General features: G+C 42.7%; 1 non-coding gene across 1 annotated transcript; it reads left to right on the top strand.

Moving 5' to 3' along the window:
- The first annotated feature begins 12,887 nt into the window (after window positions 1–12,887).
- On the top strand, window positions 12,888–13,025 carry LOC114816358. Its single transcript, XR_003764121.1, has one exon. It is a non-coding gene; the product is annotated as a small nucleolar RNA SNORA7 (small nucleolar RNA).
- Window positions 13,026–13,697: the final 672 nt, after the last annotated feature.

Here is a 13,697-nt window from a genome sequence, read left to right as displayed (position 1 = left end):
TTTTCAAAGCCCATGTGAGATTTCTGTCAAGGATCAACAGCACCTTCCAGCAGAGAGTAAGGTCAATGGACATCCTTGCTACACAGGAAGGCATGTTCTGGTAGAAAAGGGAAATGTTTCCCAATCCTTCAGATCTCTAGCTACTAAAAATAAACTAATGAGCCTTAAATTAACTTTTTTTTCACCAAGACTTTTCAAGTTGAGGGAAAAGTATTTATTATCTGGTAGAGACATACAGGAAATTAGGCTTATAAATTGTGTTTAAAATGTTATCGTTTCCAACTTTCCTTAATGCTAATCGGTTGTGAGATATATGTTTTGACTTGAGTAGTTTTAAAATTGGTTCCCATTTGCACTGTGTGAAGCATTTGTGGTGGAGGAGTTCCAGGAGTCTGCATGCTGTTCGAAAAGGTGACTCCCATCTCGCTTCAAATTGCCATCTTCCTGTTGCAGCTTCAGTGCCAGCAGTAATGGATAGGGATTTCCTGCCACCAGGAACAATTCCATTTGGGTGATTCCAGTTCTCAGATTTCCAATCTTCCAAAAGGGCAAGATGGTTACAAGTGGATGAGATAGACATCTAGCGTGGTCTAGTGGAAAGAGCACAGGCCTGGCAGTTAGGAGACCTGGGTTATCATCCCAGTTCTGCCACTTGCCTGTTGCCTTGGGCTCCCTTAGACAAGGGAGCACAACATGGCTTAGTGGAAAGAGCCCCGGGCTCGGGAATCAGAGGCCGTGGGTTTTAATTCCGGCTCCTTCACTTATGAGCTGTGTAACTTTGGGCAAATCACTTAACTTCTCTGTGCCTCAGTTACCTCAACTGTAAAATGGGGATTAAGACTGTAAGCCTCACGTGGGACAACCTGATTATCCTTTATCTACCCCAGTGCTTAGAACAGTGCTTGGCATATAGTAAGCATTTAACAAATACCATAATGCTAATAATAATAACAAGTCACTTAACTTCTTTTTGTCTCAGTATCCTCATCTGTAAAATGGGAATTAAATACCTGTTCTCTTCCCCTGAGTCTGTAAGCCCCATGTGGAATACTGTGTTGGATCTGCATATTATTGCATCGACCCCAGCACGTAGTATAGCATTTGGCATATAGTAAATGCTTAACAAATAGCATAATTATTATTAGTATCTACTGGGTTAAATGGAGAGAGTACCCACCACTACCGTATAGAGCCATTCAAGGAGCAAGTATTTATTGTTCACCTAGAGAAGCAGCATAGCTCAGTGGAAAGAGCATGGGCTTGGGAGTCAGAGGTCATGTGCTCGAATCCCAGCTCTGCCACTTGTCAGCTGTGTGACTGTGGGCAAGTCACTTAACTTCTCTGTGCCTCAGTTATCTCATCTGTAAAATGGGGATTAAGACTGTGAGCCTCACATGGGACAACCTGATTACCCTGTATCTACCTCAGTTTATTTAGAACAGTGCTGTGCACATAGTAAGTGCTTAACAAATACCAACATTATTATTATTATTATTACAAGATGTATATAGCACACTACACAGGGGATGGGTTTATGAAAAGTTCACTTGTGAGAAAAGTTTTTTTTAAGAATATTTCAGGTATCCTAGAGCAGTTGAGTCTTTCAAACATATATATCCCCAAGTCTGTCTCATAAACACATGAGTGAGGTTTTATCTGAGATGTCTACATAAATAATCTCTTATTTTTCTGGCCAAGAAATGGTCCTCTACCAAATAAGGTTTTAACTTTTAGGCATCCCATAAAAGTAGAGAGTCAGAGTTTTACTTCAAAAGTATCCCCTTAACTGAACTGTAAAGCATTCAGATGTAGTTTCACCACAAAGTTGATGACACTGCTTGTTCTTAATGTCCTACACATGATTCATCAAGGACAAATGGTCCCTATCTTCAGTAAGCTTACTATCTAAATGGAGAAGATAATGGATGACCAAGCAGACAAAGAATTAGTCAAGGTACAAGTAATATAACTAGTTACTGTAAATTTAAGCACAGGCTCAAGAGCGGTGCTGTGAGACTATGACGTGATAATGTGGAAGTTCTCCACAAATGAAGGTGTTTTCTAAATGTGAGGTGGAATGGTTGCCGCTTTTACTTATGTTACCAAGCAACTTGAGAGGAAGAAGCCATGTAATATCTTCCTCTCTCACCAGCAGAGAGGATCAGAGATCTCCCCACCATCTTTCATGTCCCAGATCTTCCAACTACCACCCTTGTTGTATTTTTCCCAAATAGTACAGTGCAATTCTGAGAATCACTGCCAGAAATAGTCTAGCTATTAACACCTAGAGTATTGACCCTAGAGTACACTTCCAAGAAGTGATGGAAACAATTATAAACTGGTGTCCCAGGTCATCCAGGCAATATGAAATATGTATATAGAAAACTAAGGAGAGGTGTCAACCTGACCCAGGGAAGTCACATACACAACCCAAACTGACTTTGACCTTTCAGGGCTAAGCATAGAATTCTGTTATGGAAGCAGCACACTGACCAGTGACACATTCATGGACAAAGAAGTTGAAAAAAGTAATCAAGAAAAGGTCCATTCCCTTTGGGAGACTGTCAAACAGAGGGTGGTAGCAGTGTGAGGTCAGGTTCCAGACCAAACTAAAGGTTAACTGAGCTTCCTTGTTGTCCACATTGACTCCTGTCTTTCAACTCTTATATACAGTCTACTTCCAAATTGACCCAGCTTTTTCTACATAATAGTTCCTGGATCTACCCTCCCTCTCTACCCAAACAGATACCACCCTAGTCCAAGCTTCATTCATATCCTGGCTGAGCTATTCTATCAGCCTCCTTTTTGGTCCCTCTGCCTCCAATATTCTCCTCATCCGATCTGCCTCTGCTTTGTTGCATTAATCATCTTCTTGAAACCTCACTCAGCACACACTCCCTCACTCTTCTGAAACCTCCATAGATTTCCCATTTCCCACTGCACCAGATATAAACACTTCACAGTCAGCTTCAAGCTTCTCCACCAATTCTCCCCAACTTCCATTTCTACTCTTTTTACCTTCCATTCTCCAACTCACTGTCTTGACTTCTTCCAAGTCAACTTACTAACTATACTTTCTCTTTACTCTCCCAACTCTCCCACCTCTTTCCTTCATCCCCCAGCCTGGAATTCTTGTGTCCCTCCAAAATCTGACAGATCACAGCACTTCCCACATCCAATGCCACCTCCTCCAACAACCCTAAAATCCCACCTCCTCCAACAACCCTTTCCCTTGTAATTCCCAACTCCGCAAGTCTCAACATCTCATCAGATATCTAGAACTTCTGTACTTGAGGGCAGGGAATGTGTCTACCAAATGTTGTACTGTACACTAGATTAGTTCAGTGCTCTGCACATAATAAGTGCTCAATAAATATCAATGATTATCACCTACTGTAACTATTTTATTCAATTCACATTCAATTTTTGATGCTGACTACTCTATGATGTAAATATTATGTCTGTTTTCTTCATTAGGGTATAAGTTCCCTATGGGCAGGGGTTAGTAATATTAATAATAATAATTACGGTATCTGTTAAGCACTTACTATGTGCCAGGAACTGTACAAAGCGCTGGGTTAGATACAAGCAGATCGGGTTAGAAACAGTCCCTGGCCCATGTGGGGCCCATTTTACAGATGTGGTAACTGAAGCATAGAGAAATGAAGTGACATAGCCAAGGTCACTGAGCAGACAAATGGAGGAGTCAGGATTAGAATGCCTAACCTTCTGATTCTCAGGCCCATGCTCTATCCATTATGTGCTCTGCACCTGAATGGGTGCTTTATTAAATACCACTGCTACAAATTAGGGTTGAAAGTAAAATCAACTCTGTTTGGAAGAGGGGAGTGAGCCAAGGACTCGGGGACCACTGCTGTTCTGCTGTGGTGGCGGTTCTCTGAAGTGCATAACCATAATGCTGGGAATGGAGTGAGGGGGCAAAGGAGGCAGGAAAGGCTAGAGGTATCAAAAACCTCAGCAGTGTGAGCAGTAATAACAGATGCTCCTGTTCTCCATGCAGACTGGTGAGGATTATAAAAATCCTGCAAATCCACAGGGGGGGCCAGGGGCTGCATCCTGCCTGCAGGAAGACTGAGAGCAAAGTGAGGGTGGCCCTTAGTACCCTACTCCCTGCCCGGAGTAGCTCTGTGCCCTGCTCAGAGCCAGAATGCCTCGCTGGGGGAGTCAGTGGTGCTGCTGATGCTCAGCACTGCAGTTTGGGTCCCTCTGTATGGCCTTGGGCATGGAATAATGCCCAGCAGGGTCAACTCCACCCTTCGGCACATACAACAATGCCACTGTGGGGGCTGCTTAGCCCCCAGGCCCTGGCAGAGCCTCCACTGCCGAGAATATTTCTTATAGACATTATGAATAAAAGCTATGAAATTTCAAGCTTTTACTCCTGACAGACAAAATCGGGCCTCCCCAGGGGTGTTCGTCGTTCACACGAGGGCCCTCAGCCTGGCTTACAACCAGCTGCACATCCAGGCATCCACAACTTTTAATGCAGAGACGGTGACGCAGCAGTGGCCAAGGGAGTGGTGATTGTCCCTGGGATTCCTCCTGTCGTTCCCTTTGGCATCCTGGCCCCGGCTGCAGCTGTGCCACTTTCAGAGTCAGCTGTGCCAGAACGTAGGCAGAGGGTAGGATACCCAACTGGCTCTCTTTTCCTGGGAATGTGCTCTAGTTGGGAGGATTAAGGGGACGGCAGCAGCGGCAGAGCTGTGCCATGCTCGGGCTGTGCCTGGAGGCCAGAGTTGAACTTCGAGTATGCCATCCATCATGATTCCACCCCACCTTCCATTCTCCATCAGTTGTCCTCTCCATTAAACGTTAAACGGAGACATTTAAAATGGCCATCACCCACTAGCAGCTTCAGAGGAAGGAGGTTGGGAATTGGACAGTGACAGCATAGGTCAACTGCAGCACTGCCTCCTCACTTCCGTCACTGAGCAGGCATGGGGTAACTTGGGAAAGTCTGTTTGAAATGCCTTCTTCATAATATGGAGTCCATGTGGGTAGAAATATGACATTCACAATTGTCAGCAGAAGCAACATCAACTCGACCCCTAAAGACCTTTTTTCATGGTATTTCTTAAGTCCTTACTGCCTGTTGATCCCACCTTCACAACATCTCTAAAATCTGCCTATACTTCTCCATCCATACTGCTACCATGTTAATGCAATCACTCATCCTATCCCACCTGGATTACTGCATCAGCCTCCTTGCTGACCTCCCTGCCTCCTGTCTTTCCCCACTCCAGTCCATATTTCATTGTGCTGCCTGGATCATTTTCCTACAGAAACATTCTGGACATGTCAACACACTCCTCAAAAAACTCCAATGGTTGCCCATCCACCTCTGCACCAAACAAAAACTCCTTGAGAAGCAGCGTGGCTCAGTGGAAAGAGCCCGGGCTCTGGAGTCAGAGGTCATGGGTTCGAACCCCGGCTCTGCCACTTGTCAGTTGTGTGACTTTGGGCAAACTTAACTTCTCGGTGCCTCAGTTACCTCATCTGTAAAATGGGGATTAAGACTGTGAGCCCCACGTGGGACAACCTGATTCCCCTGTGTCTACCCCAGCGCTTAGAACAGTGCTCGGCATATAGTAAGCGCTTAACAAATACCAACATTATTATTATTATTGGCTTTATTCATTCATTCGGTCATTCAATCATATTTATTGAGTGCTTAGTACATGCAGAGCACTGTACTAAGCCCATTGAAAGTACAATTCAGCAGTGAATAGAGACAATCCCTACCCAACAATGGGTTCACAAGTCTAGATGTGGGGCAACAAAACAAAATGAGTAGACAGGGATCAATAGCATCAACATAAATAAAATTATAAATATAAGCACATCATTAATAAAATAAGTAGAATAATAAATATGTGCATATATATACAAGTGGTGTGGGGCAGGGAAGGGGTAGAGCAGAGGGAGGAAGTTGGGGCGATGGGAAGGGGAGGAGCGGAGGAAAAGAGGGGCTTAGTCTGGGAAGGCCTCCTAGAGTAGGGCTTTAAAGAGGGAAAGTGTGCTAGTTTGGCAAATGTGAGGAGGGAGGGCATTCCAGTCCAGAGGTAGGACATGGGCCAGGGGTCATTGGCAGAACAGGAAAGAAGCACCTTGCTCCCTCCTACTTCACCTTGCTTATCTCCTTCTACAACTCAGCCCACATGCTTTGCTCCTCTAGCGCTAACCTTCTCACTGTGCCTCACTCTTGCCTGTCTTGCTGCCAACTTCTAGCCCACACCCTGCCTTTAGCCTGGAATGCCCTCCCTCCTGTAATCCAACAACCACTCTCCCCCACTTCAAAGGCTTATTGAAGGCACATCTCCTCCAAGAGGCCTTCCCAGACTAAACCTCACTTTTCCTCTTCTCCCACTCCCTTCTGTGTTGCCCTGACTTGCTCCCTTTGCTCTTCCCCAATCCCAGCCCCAAAGCACTTATATAAATATCTGTAATTTTATTTATCCCTTTGCTCTTCCCCGCTCCCAGACACAAAGTGTCAGCTGTGTGACTTTGGGCAAGTCACTTAACTTCTCTGTACGTCAGTTACCCCATCTGTAAAATGGGGATGAAGACTGTGAGCCTTGTGTGGGAAAATCTGATTACCCTGTATCTACCCCAGCACTTAAACAGTGCTGTGCACATAGTAAGCACTTAACAAATACCAAAATTATTATTATTATTATCTTGTATTCTCCTCAGAGCTTAGAACAGTGCTGTGCACAGAGAAGCAGTGTGGCTCAATGGAAAGAGCCCGGGCTTGGGAGTCAGAGGTCATGGGTTCAAATCCAGGCTCTGCTACTTGTCATCTGAGTGACTGTGGGCAACTCAATTAACTTCTCTGTGCCTCAGTTCCCTCATCTGGAAAATGGGGATGAAGACTGTGAGCCTCATGTGGGACAACCTGATGACCCTGTATTTAACCCAGCGCTTAGAACAGTGCTCTACACATAGTAAGTGCTTAACAAATACCAACATTATTATTATTATAGTAAGCACTTAACAAATACCAACATTATTATTATTATTATTACCTTGTATTCTCCTCAGTGCTTAGAATGGTGCTTTGCACATAGTAAGCGCTTAACAAATGCCATTATTATTATTATTACTACATCTGTAATAATTTATTACTACATTTATTAAATTGTATTGTCTCCCCCACCAGACTGTGAGGCCGTTGTGGGCAGGGAATTTCACTATTTATTGTTGTATTGTACTTTCCTAAGCACTTACTACAGTACTCTGCACATAGTAAACATCAATAAATGCAATTGAATGAATGAATGCCAGGCACTGAACTAAACACTGGGGTAGATACAAACTAATCAGTGTGGACACAGACTCTGTACCTCAAAGGGTTCAGAGTCTCCAACCCCATTTTACAGAGAAAGTAACTGAGGCCCAGAGAAATTAAGCAATTTGCCCAAGGTCACACAGCAATTAAGTGGCGGAGTTAGGATTAGAACCGAGGTCCTTCTGCCTCCCAGGCTCTACCCACAAGTCTTGCTGCTTCTTCCAACTCTGATGCCTACATCCCAGTAGAATGACAAGCAGTAAAAAGAAATAGTTCAATTTCTACTATCAAATTCCACTTTTTGAAATACGGCAATTTTTTAGGGTCGATAAAATTGCATTTACTGAGCATTTACTGTGTGCACAGAAATCAATCAATTATTGGAATTTATTGAGTGCTTATTATGTGCAGAGCACTGTCCTAAGTGCTTGGCAGAGCACAATACAAAGGAATTAGTAGATATGTTCCCTGCCCATAATGAGCTTACAGTCACTGTACTAAGCACTTGGGAGAGTACAACACAACAGAGTCGGGAGACGTGTTCCTTGCCCAAAATGAGGTTAGAGTCTGAGAACTAAGGATTTAAAATCACTGCATTATCTCTGTCTACTGGGTAAGGCTTGCAACTGTCAACTAGTTGACAGAATTTATTGAGCTACCACTGTGAGTAAAGCACTGTATTGAAGTTGCATCCAGGCAAATGTCTTTGAATAATCATTTTGCATTTTGAATCTACATTGAACCTGTGGGTGCCTAAACAACTAAGTAGATTATTTTCAAATACAGTAGTTTTATTGTATCTGGTTTTGAATTCAATTGAATATGCATGGCCCCACATTTGGCCTCTAAGACATAACCACATGTTTTTAATATGTGCTGCATTTGATTCTGCTTAAAATACATACATTTTTCAGGAGTTTGGGGAGTCTGCATTTAAAAAATGAGCGTGTATGTCTGTATAAAACCACATTTTAAAGCATAATTGATTAATTAAAGCCAAAAGAGAGAACTGAACCTTTACCATGCTTTTCCACAGGAGTTGAAATGAGAAAATATCACTGATTAGAGGCAAAGTTTTCTTCTTCTTTTCTTAATTTCTAAGCAGTTGTCAATGGATCATCCTCCACCTGCAGTGTTCTAAGAGGAAGCTGCCTATATTTCATGAAAAGATCAAACACCCGGAGTCAGAGACTTCAGTTTATTTATGTGTCTTGCTTTTTTGTTCTGGATCATTTCCTTTCATTCTTGCCAGAAATCCTTGCAAGAAATACTCTTAAGTTATTAATAAAGTAAGTCAAACAGTAGCAAGTGTGGTGGAACATTTTGGCACACACTGATGCATTTAATTTGTGTTGTAAGCAGATGTTTTGGCCCAGATCACACAGAAATACCAGCTCTTGTACACTTAAAGGGACTTTGAAATGAAAAGGAAAGGAAGTCAGAGGATGAGTTCCATTTTCATCAGAATTGTATGCCTTGCAATGCCTGAAATAAATTACGATACTGTGAGAGGAAGGCAATGAGGCCTAGTGGAGAGATCATGTGAATGGGAGTCAAGAGACCTAGGTTTTAGCCACTTTCCTACTGTGTGCCCTTAGTCAAGTCACTTAGCTTCTTTTTGCCCCAATTTCTACATCTGTAAATGGGGATAATCAATCAATTAAGGGTACTTATTGAGTTCTTGCTCTGTGCACTTGAGAGAGTACAATATAGCAGAGTTGGTGCACATGTTCCCTGCCCACAATGAGCATACAGTCTAGAGGGACTTACAGACTAAAGGAGATAAAATCCCTGCTCTCCCTCCTTCCACTTGTGAAGCCCATGTGGGACTGGGACAAGAACCATGGCCAATCTGCTTAAATTGTGTTTTTCCCAGCATTTAGCATCATCGTTATTTCCATGTAGCATTCATAACAGACTGGATTTATCAGTGGTATTTGATCCAATGGACAAAAGGGGTGGATGACTTGGGTGTGTGAGCTTCCTAGTGGATGATACTGTAGATGAAATCAATCAGTTAATCATATTTATTGAGAGTGTTCCATGTGCAGAGCATGGGAGATGTAGGTGGTCTAACTGAGGTCTGCCCACCCAGCCATACAACAATGTCTACTGCCCCTGATAATAATAATATAATTAACATTATAATTAAATAATAATACTTTGTTAAGCTCTTACTATGTGCCAGGCACCGGACTGAGTACTGGAGTGGCTACAAGGAAATTAGGTTGGACACAGTCCCTGTCCCACATGGAGCTTACAGTTTCAATCCTCATTTTACAGATGAGGTAACTGAGGCACAGAGAAATGAAGTGACTTGCATAATGTCACATGGCAGGCAAGTGGTGCAGCTGGGATCAGAACCTATGACCTTCTGACTCTCAGGCCTGTGCTCTATCCACTATGCCATGATCCTTATGCTAAAGAAGCTCTAAAATTAGCTGAGGCAGACTCAGGAATGTGAGGAATTGATCAATCAATCAATAAATGACATTTATTGAGTACTTACTGTGTGCAGAGCACTGTGCAAAATGCTTAGGAGAGTATAATGCAGCAGAGTTGGCACACACTTGAAGGCCAGAATGTATGTAGGGGAGTGGATTTTGACCTAGGGTGAAACGCTAGCCTTTTTTCTACCTTGAGCCTGACAGAGCCCTAATCTAGAGCAGGACACATACTCCTCACATGATATATATGAGCAGCAGAATTTATCCATGGTGATTTGTGTCAGGAATTTTTTTAACTGTCAGGTGAAAATCCAACTGGAAATGCATTTGGGTTGACAGACATGAGAATGGGTCATTTCTTTGGTTAGAGACTGTTACTGGGAAGAGCAATAGCCTGTTAGATCTAATAGTCTATATTTTACTTGCTCCTGTAGATGTTGCCCAGTGGTAGCATGGGGAAAATCTTTCATATAGAAAATTTCCTCTATAACCCCATTCTATCTAGTTAATTTTCTAGTAAAATACAAGTTCTCAATTTGGTCAGATGGCACAAAAATTTTCTGAAGGGTTACTAAATCTCCACGAAAGTAGTTCTCCTGAAGAGAGGGACTGTTCTATTGTGAAGAGCAATATCATGATCAAAGTGTAGCTGTAATCTAAATAATAATGATAATAATTATAGTACTTGTTAAGTGCTTACTATTGTCAAGCACTGTTCTAAGTGCTGGGGTAGACCCAGGTTAATCAGGTTGGACACAGTCCCTGTCCCACATGGGTCTCAGACTCTTAATCCCCATTTTACAGTTGAGGTAACTAAGGCACAGAGAAGTTAAGTGACTTGCCCAAGGTTACATAGCAGACGTGGCAGAGCCCGGTTTAGAACCCAGATCTTTCTGACTTTCAAGCCCATGCTCTATCCACTAAGCCACACTACTTCTCATCTTCAACTTTAAAATTATTTTTGCATGACCCCTTCATACCTTTGGGACTGTGGAAAAGCGAACTAGGGAAGGGTTGGCATCTATTCCAATGGTTTTTCCTTGTTCCATCCCACGAATCTGAAAAATCCTGAATGACCGTTGAGCCAATCCCACAACTGAGCCAAATTTATGACTTTACAGAGTTTTGATGGGCTTGGGTGGTGTGGAAGGTCCTGTGTCATTTTAAATGAATGGAGTCCATAGTTACCATTTCAATCTTCTGAATAAAAATGTGGCAAACAGAAAGACTTGTTTGAACTCGAAATGCCCTGTAAATCGATAGGAATTAGGAGTGTGTCAAATATAAATGAGCTTGCTTTGATTTCCAGATAAGCATAATAGACAAAGAGAAATACAAGGAAAGAAATGCATCATCTTCAACACTTTCATTTTGGCCTCATGTGTTATACCATCTTTAGAACCAATGCTGTCCCTGTCACACCAAGTCTAGAGAATTAGTCTTTACATCATCAAAGCTGTAGAAACACAATCTGAAACCAGACAAACACACAGCTGCAATTACTAGGGGATTTCAGGCCAAACTGAGGCTCTACTTGGATGGTATTATTTGGATAACTGAGAAAATATGGTGAGGAGAGAAGCTTTGCTTCAGAGATCTCAAAATTTATTCAACCACAATAATAACTGTGGTTTTAGTTAAGTGCTTACTATGTTCCAGGCAGAGTACTAAGCTCTTTGGTAGATAGAAGGTAATTGGGTTGGACACAATCCCTGTCCTATATAGGGCTCACAGTCGTATGCACATTTTACTGATGAGGTAGCAGGCCCAGAAAAGTTATTGGACAAGCCCAAGCTTGTCTAGTGTCTAGTCAAGGTCAGAAAAGTGGCAGAACTGGGATTAGAATCCGAGTTCTTCTGATTCCCTGGCCCTTGCTCTATCCACTATGTTATGCTACTTCCCACTGTAAATCAATCAGTGGTATATTGATTGTTGAGTGCTTACTGTGTGCAGCATACTGAACTGAGTACTTGGGAGACTACAGTACCACAGAGTTGGTAGACATGTTCCCTGCCCACAAGGAATTTAGTCTAGAAGGGGAGACAGACATCAAAATAAATCATGGCTTCGTACCTTAAGTGCTGTGTGGCTAAGAGTGGAGTGAATATCAAGTCCAGCCCACAGTCCGATCTTGCTGTCCTCACTACAGTTGTTCATTGTAAATCCTACCCTGGGAAGACCTTTGTGGCCTCTGCATAATCTGCTGCTGGACAACCATCCAGGATATATTTGGGAAATTCCTGAGCTGACTTGCTGGTCTGACCTTGCTTGCCTCTTTGAATGACTTCTCTGGATCCTGCCTGGCTTTCTGACTGATAAAGCTGGACCACTGCCCTGCAGAGTGACAGAAAGCTGGCCCTTCCTTCAGCACCTGGGACTACTAATTGTGTGATCTTTCCTGGATGAAAAAGAAAAAGAGGCAATCCAAAGCATAAAAATATGACCGTCCAACTAAATCTTCCAGCCATTTCTGTTAGTAGATGCTTAGTTGTGAGCACAGAGAAGAGATTCAGGAAAAAGGGTATTGAGGGAGGTAATAAAAGATGGAAAATGTTTATCCAAATTCATATACCAGTCAAACAACGGGCAGACTCTTTATCCATAGATATATGTGCCTATGCACATGAGTCTCGTTGGTCTCTGCAATGACAGACTGAATGCCCAAGAATCTCCCTGATGATTTTGGGTAGAGCTTTTTGGGTTGGTCAGTTAAAACCAGATGGTGTTTCCTTTGGTGAGAGGCTGAGTTCTTCTTGTTCGTCCTCTTGTTCTGATTCTTCCTTTTCTGGTTCTTCTATTTCTCCCTCTTTGTCTTCTCCTCCTCCTCCTTCTTCTTCTTTTACATTAAAAGCTTAATGTGTGACAAGCACTGTACTTACAAGAACCACAAGTGTACACACATGGGGCTCACAGTCTAAAGAGGAGGGAGAATAGGCATTAAACCCCCATTTTCCAGATGAGGAAACTGAGGCACAAAGCAGTTAAGTGCCTGGCCCAAAGTCACACAACAGGCAAATGGAGATGCCAGATTATAGCCCAGGTCCTCTGATTCCAGTCAAATGCCCTTTTTGCTAGGTCACTTTGCTAGTCAGAGCATAATATGCAATATTTAATAGCCTATGATATTACATCTCCTCTCACAGTCACACCTGAAGAGTTTCCAGTACTCTACCAGTTTGGGGTATGGGAGGGAAAGTCAAGCAGAGGCCTATCCATTCCATTCTTAGCTTGGGTAGTGGCTAGAGAGCGGAAGGCAATCTGCTACAAGTCTAAACTCACCCATGCTGGGCAGCAGCGGCATGGGAGAGATTCGAGGGCAGAGACTCAAGTTTACTGCATGGAAGGAGGCAGTGGTAAACCACTTCTCTATTTTTACCAAGAAAACTCTATGGATCCACTACCAGAATGATTGCAGATGGAGAGTGGGGTGTTCTGGGAAAGATGTGTCTGTGGTGTCGCTGTGGGTCAGAAACAACACGATGCATAAAGACAATGATGTTACGAAATGCATTATTTCTAAAACTAGACAGCACAGGGACTGTTGGCATATGGAAGGAATCCGTGAGTAATTTTCATCAATGAAACAAAAGTTTGTAAGCTTCTCATGACACAGACAGTTTAGATGCCTGCTCAGAATGTTATTTTTACAGTGATCCTCTTCTGAATCATCATTCGATGATTTCTGATTATATTAGATGATGACAAGTGCTATTAAAGATATAATAAATGACTGTCTCAGAAGCAAATCCCTTCTTCCACACACAGATTTTCATTTTCAAAGGCTATAAGCCGCCTTTCATGTTTAAAATCACTTCACATTTCAGATGTTTCGTCCGTAGTGTGTCGTCTTACAAAATACACTTAGAATGCTGCAGTAGGGTGGAACCCATCATCTGGATTCTGTGTCAGGCCAGGAATTGAGGAAGTGGTTTTGTCTGCTC

This window comes from Ornithorhynchus anatinus, chromosome 1 (assembly GCF_004115215.2).
Source record: "Ornithorhynchus anatinus isolate Pmale09 chromosome 1, mOrnAna1.pri.v4, whole genome shotgun sequence".
Lineage (NCBI taxonomy): Eukaryota > Metazoa > Chordata > Mammalia > Monotremata > Ornithorhynchidae > Ornithorhynchus > Ornithorhynchus anatinus.
Note: the sequence above shows the minus strand (reverse complement) of the source record. Positions and strands in the feature narration are given on the sequence as shown.